Genomic DNA, 6,000 nt, shown 5'->3' with positions numbered 1-6,000 from the left:
CCGCCATTATTTCCAATCAAACAGTCTACAAAAGAATCTCATGTGCTCTGATATCAAACTGAAAGGACCAGTCGTGGGGTAATCAAGCATACCTCGATCCACATAACATACAAGCACACAAACACAGTGGAAACAAGTTCGTTTTGTAGATGAAAGATAATTAGAACAAACGTAGAATGCAAAATAGGGGAGATAAACAAGCAATAAAAATAAGAGAAAAGAAAGCACATCAGATTTATGTAGTTTAGCCTGATTGTTGGCTTACGTCTACGGACAAGACCTCCTCAATATTTTTTTATTAATAATCTATGGCACAATGAAGTATAAAATTGAAAAAAAAAATAAAAGGCTCACATAGACTCTCTTTTACAAAAGAAAAATAATCTTTTATTTTTTTCTCTCAAAGAAATCTCACGCCTCTCTTATTTTTTCTCTTCTCTCGGACCTCTTTTTTTTTTATTTTCACTACTCTCAGGCTGCTGTTAAACTCTTTTGAGGTCCTTCCTTTAAATAGAGCTCATCATCAGATAAAATCATGTCCAAACCGTGTCAAAAACGGACTTCAAAATCGAAGTAGAAATCAAAAACCTTTCCTGCCGTTCGATCTACATCAAACGGGCTAAAAAATATCTCAAACAATCACGAAACAGCCCAAATCAAAATAGAGAATCGCCATCAGCCGTTGGATCATCATCGAGAGCGAGGAAGACCATCCGATTGCACCTTCGATCCATCAAAACTCATGTAGACCGCGAGAAACATCAGAAAAATGGGCACCGATCCATCGTGAACCACGAGAAATGCCCTAGAAATAGGTGCTAGAGCGGGCTTCATCCTATCACTTCCATCATCACCCTAGCCCTTGATACCAGCGTTCCAGCAAGCCCACCTTCGCCACCACCCAGTGAGTATCTCCAACTATTAATTTAATCTCTATTCCACAAGAATTTTCCTGCCCAAAGTGCTTTAGCAACTCAAAAATATCACCTCAGCAAATCACTCAGCTGGGGTGATGTGTTCTTTTTGCTCCCTTTGAATTGGTGTTGTGAGCTTTGCTATTTAATAAGCAAGGTGATCGGTGGTGATTTTTGCGAGTTACCGTAGCATTAATCTAGTTTGTACCAGGATGGAAACCAAAAACAACGAGCAATCGGCACAGAAACAAAGCGATCGCGGCAGGGATGAGGGCCATGTAATTGGGTGGCCGGTAGGGCCTAGACCAACACAACTTGCTGGATTGGGTTCATATTTTGAGTAATCAGACTGGGCTTTAGAATATAGCTCGATTGGGCCTGGAACCTGCTTAATCAGACGTATATAGAAGTCGTTGCTTTGTCCATGTAATGATGTGCAGAGGGAACTCTAAAGATATCTGTTACTTTTTGACTCACAAAGCTTCAATAATCCATAAACCGTGTTATTGGAGCTCTCCTTGGAAAACTTTGTTGACCTCTGCAGGGATGATAATGGCTGTTATTTGTTCATTTTTGCCTGAATATTGGTCGGCCACTTCCTTAGTTTAAATCAGTGATTGTGATTGTATAAACATGATAAAGGCCGGAAATGTTGACATGCACGAAAGTCAAACCGATATAAAATAGCTGTTATAATTGTCAAAGTTTGTAATTATCGGTCGATAAGGAAATATTAACAACGTTGATGGCGCAAGTGACTGTTTCCGAATTGATTGTTTTTCTTCTTCTTCTTCTTCTTTTGTTTCCTGTTTGGTACAAATATTTGAGTTTAAAAGCATTATTTCATTTAGGTGAATTAAATTTTAATTATTAATATATAACTGTAATAACCTAGATATTAAAAAAAAAAAAGAAAAAAAGAAAACAGAGGATATCGGGAGGAAGAAGACTCCCGTTGAGAGTCTTCTTCCCACCGTGAAAAGGAGAGGGGGAATCCGAGTAAAAAACGAATTTCTCCTCTATAAAACCCCCTCTCCCCTCCTAAACAACCCATAGTGATCACCGGTTCTCTCTCTCCTTTCTCCTTGTTTTCTCCGGTTGAAGTCAAGGTCTCCCGTACTTGTGCTCGCCGGAAATTGGAGCTGACGACATTGTCGGAGCTCGAGGTAAGCCCCTCCCTTTTTTCTCTCCCTCTTCCTTTTCTTCCCTGGCTCAAAGCCCCGCCGCTGGCCACCATCTTTGCCGAAAACCAGTCGCAAAAGGATCCCCTATTTTTTGAATTTTTCCTTATTTTTGCCGCCGTTCTCCTCTTCGCTGCCGGCCGAACCCCATCGCCGTTGTTGCCGGATCTCCGACCAAGCCGCCGGAGCCCGAGCCATCGAGGGGGGGGACCTCATGGTCTTCCCCTGTTTCAGCCAAGGGTGGCCGCGGGAAGAAAAGAAGAAAAAAGAAGAAGAAGAAAAAAAAAAGAAAAGAAAAGAAAAGAAAAGAAAAAGGAAAAAAGAAAAAGAAAAGAAAAAAATAAAAAAAGGGAAAGAGAGAAAGAGAAAAATAAAAATAAAAATAAAAATAAAAATAAAATAAAATAAAATAAAAAGAAGAAGAAGAGAGAAAATTTTTCTCTCTCTCCTCTTTCTACCTTCTCTCTCCAATTTCTCTCTCTAGATTCTCTCTCTATTTTCTCTCTCTAGAAGTCTTATGGATCAGTGGAGGATCTAGATACTTAGATAAATCTTAATTTTGATTAATCCTAAGAGAGGTCCTCGATCTGTGTTATTAGGATCGATTATCGATAATTTCTCTATATGTGATTTTTATATTTGATCAGGGTTATGAACGGATACTATTGTCTGCATAAGATATCGAGTGGAATATCTTATTAGAGAAATTTATAAGTCAAAGAAAAACATTGATTTCTGTGCTCGGATCAGTCACTGGTAAAGGTAAGAATCTCTGTACATGATCATCATTATATATGTTATTTTACTGTTGGTTTTATCTCCTTGATTTTTGCATCGTTGGATTTGAGATCGATGAATTTGTTATATCTGAGACACTGTTATTTATTTATGTGATTTTGAGCATGAGTATGTTATATCAATACATATGTATCAACGATTGATGGCATGATTATATGTGTATGACATATTTATTACATTATAAAATTTGAATTGATTAATGAAGTCAATTATTTTAATTTCATGAAAATGAAAAGAAAGAGAAATATGGTTTGGACTGCCCTTGTCATGTGGAATAGCTTGCCAGGAGCTTATGCTTGGGACAACCCCCACAGGCTTATGTATGAAAGAATATGATCCGAGAAAGATCATGAAGAATCTGATCCGAGAAAGATCATGAATGATTTGATCCGAGAAAGATCATGAATGATTTGATCCGAGAAAGATCATAGCCACTTTGATCCGAGAAAGATCATGAATATTTCGATCCGAGAAAGATCACAAAAATCAATCCGAATAAAAGATCGTCGCATGATCCTGGTAGTCCAAAGCCAAAGCCAAAGCTTAAGCTAAAGCCAAAAAGAAAGGATTAAAGATGATGTGATAATAGAAGAAAATAGAAAGATAAGACATGAAACAATCGTTGAATAAAATTGTTTCACTTATTTAATATATGATGATGCATCTCTTTTGATAAAATAGATAATCTATAAATGTTTGCAGTATTCTGGACAGTGAACATCGACTTTTACGTGTTATTATCTATCATTATTTTCAGATTATATTATTATATCGGTGTGATATGAAAATTCTTACTGGGCTGTAAAGCTCACACCCCTTCATTTTTTTTTCTTCTCAGAGTTACAAGATGTCCATGGTTGGCTATGGTATGGATTTGTGAGTGAGCGGATGCATAGATAGAGTACCGTTGATACTTGATCAGAGGATTGAAGGAATGTTAATTGTAATTATGCAAGTTTTATGAATTATTGTTGAAATTAAATATTATGGTTGATAAGATTGTAATGATTTAATTTGGCCTTGCATATTCTTTAGGGCTTGCTCTAAGGAGTGTGCGGCCATCACGTATCTGATCCGGGTGTTGGGTTCGGGGCGTGACAGAATGGTATCAGAGCTTAGGATATGATCATTAGGGATTATGATATAAGTGATTAGAATATTACAGAGAAATATTAGAGCTTAGGTTTAAGATCACTAGAGATTATAAAGAGATATTAAAACCTTATGTAAGATCAGTAGGATGTGACAAAGTGGCATCTGAGCTTTGAGGTTAGGTTACGTTTATTTGGAGACAATGATACAAGTGATTAGGATTTGATAGAACAGTACTAGAGCCCAAGTTAAGGTCACTAGGGATTGTCGTATAGGTGATATCAAAACTTTAAGATTATAATCAATAGAGTATGATAGATAATATTAGAGTCTGAGGTTATAATCATTAATGATGTAATAGAATGATATTACAATTTAGATTATGATCATTAGAGAATATGATTTAAGTGGTATTTAAGCTTAAGATTATAATTATTTGAAAATTATGACTTTAGTGATATCTGAACTTAGGTTATGATCGTAAGGAACATGATAGATATAAAAGAGGAGATTCAATATTTAGATTTCGAATCAATAGATATTAAGATGAAATTTAGGTATAAGTGGCATATTATATCTATAATAGAATTGATGAGTTATATCTTAGATTTCAATTAGTAAGGTTGACCTAAGTATGAAAGAGTTGATCTTAGAATGAAATGGGAGGTATTGATAAGTTATGTTGAGTATACTAGATGATTTTGGAATATAAAACTTATATGATTGAAGATCATGATTTTTTTTAATTCCAATGATAATTGTCTGAACATTATGAATTTTGGACTTATCAAAGAAAGTTAATTAGGGTATGGTCTAAGAAGAAATTATATCATATGAGAGAGAAATATTTTTGAACACTGAACCTATAAGAGGTCATATATGAAACTCAATCTTAGATGAAAAAAAAAATACTTGAATTTTATTATGAGAATATAAGATACACATTTTGGTGAAATCTTTGGTTACTCAAAATATCATATTTTGAATATGATTCCTTGATCTTTCAAGTTGTATTGAATTTCAAGTCAAAAGTTTACTTTTCTAAGTGGATCAAAAGTATTTTGATATTATTGTTAAAATTAAAAAAAAAATTATTTTGTCAGAGTATGATATACAGGTTATGATGAAATCTTTAATAATTCATATTACTATCTTTGATTAGATTTTTTTTTAATTTTTCTTGTGATTGTTGAAGATGGTGAAGTATATTAATTATTCAAGTCAAAGTTTGAATTTTTAAATTAAATTAAGATATCTTGCTAATGTTAAATTTTGAATGACTTATATAAGGGACAAGATTTTGTATAGACTTATTGATTAATATTAAGAGTTGTGATGAAGGGAGTTCTATAAGAAATAATCAAGTTGATTCTACTTAAGGATGCTGGCTTGAGTTCTTCTAGTTTATCAAGTTAGAATTAATTCTTTTAAAAAGGAAGATTAATTTAGAAATTATCTAAATGACTGTAAGATAAATCTAAGGTTAACTCCAATTGATTCTAGATATGTTGGATTTTTGAAGAGTGATGAAACTTATGCAATGATTTCAAACATAGAAAGTGGATCAAGATTTAATTTTTATATGCTATACCCAAAGGTAGTAAAGATAAAGAAACTTAAAATTTTGCACTAAGTCTTATATGAAATTTGAAGGTTAGATCTATCCTAGATTGATCTAACATATGAGGATATTTTTATCTTTGATAGACTTATATAATTTGATAAATTAAGATCAGAGTGTGCAGCAAAAGCGTGGTGGATTAAATTGATTAGAAATATTAATCTTTAAAATCAAAAGATATTATGATGAAATATATTAGTTGCAAATAAGGAAAGATTTTATTGATAATGAAAGGATACTATAAATTTTGATCTAATCTAATCATAGCCGAATAATCTTGTCAGTAGGCTGCTTCATTGTAGATAATGCCAAGAAATTCTAGATATCTCAAGTTTATTAACAGCTTGATAGTTCTGATATTAGTTCAAACTTAGAATGTCTTGATATAGATCTC

Source organism: Elaeis guineensis, chromosome 3 (assembly GCF_000442705.2).
Source record: "Elaeis guineensis isolate ETL-2024a chromosome 3, EG11, whole genome shotgun sequence".
NCBI lineage: Eukaryota > Viridiplantae > Streptophyta > Magnoliopsida > Arecales > Arecaceae > Elaeis > Elaeis guineensis.
This window is presented reverse-complemented; position numbering follows the sequence as displayed.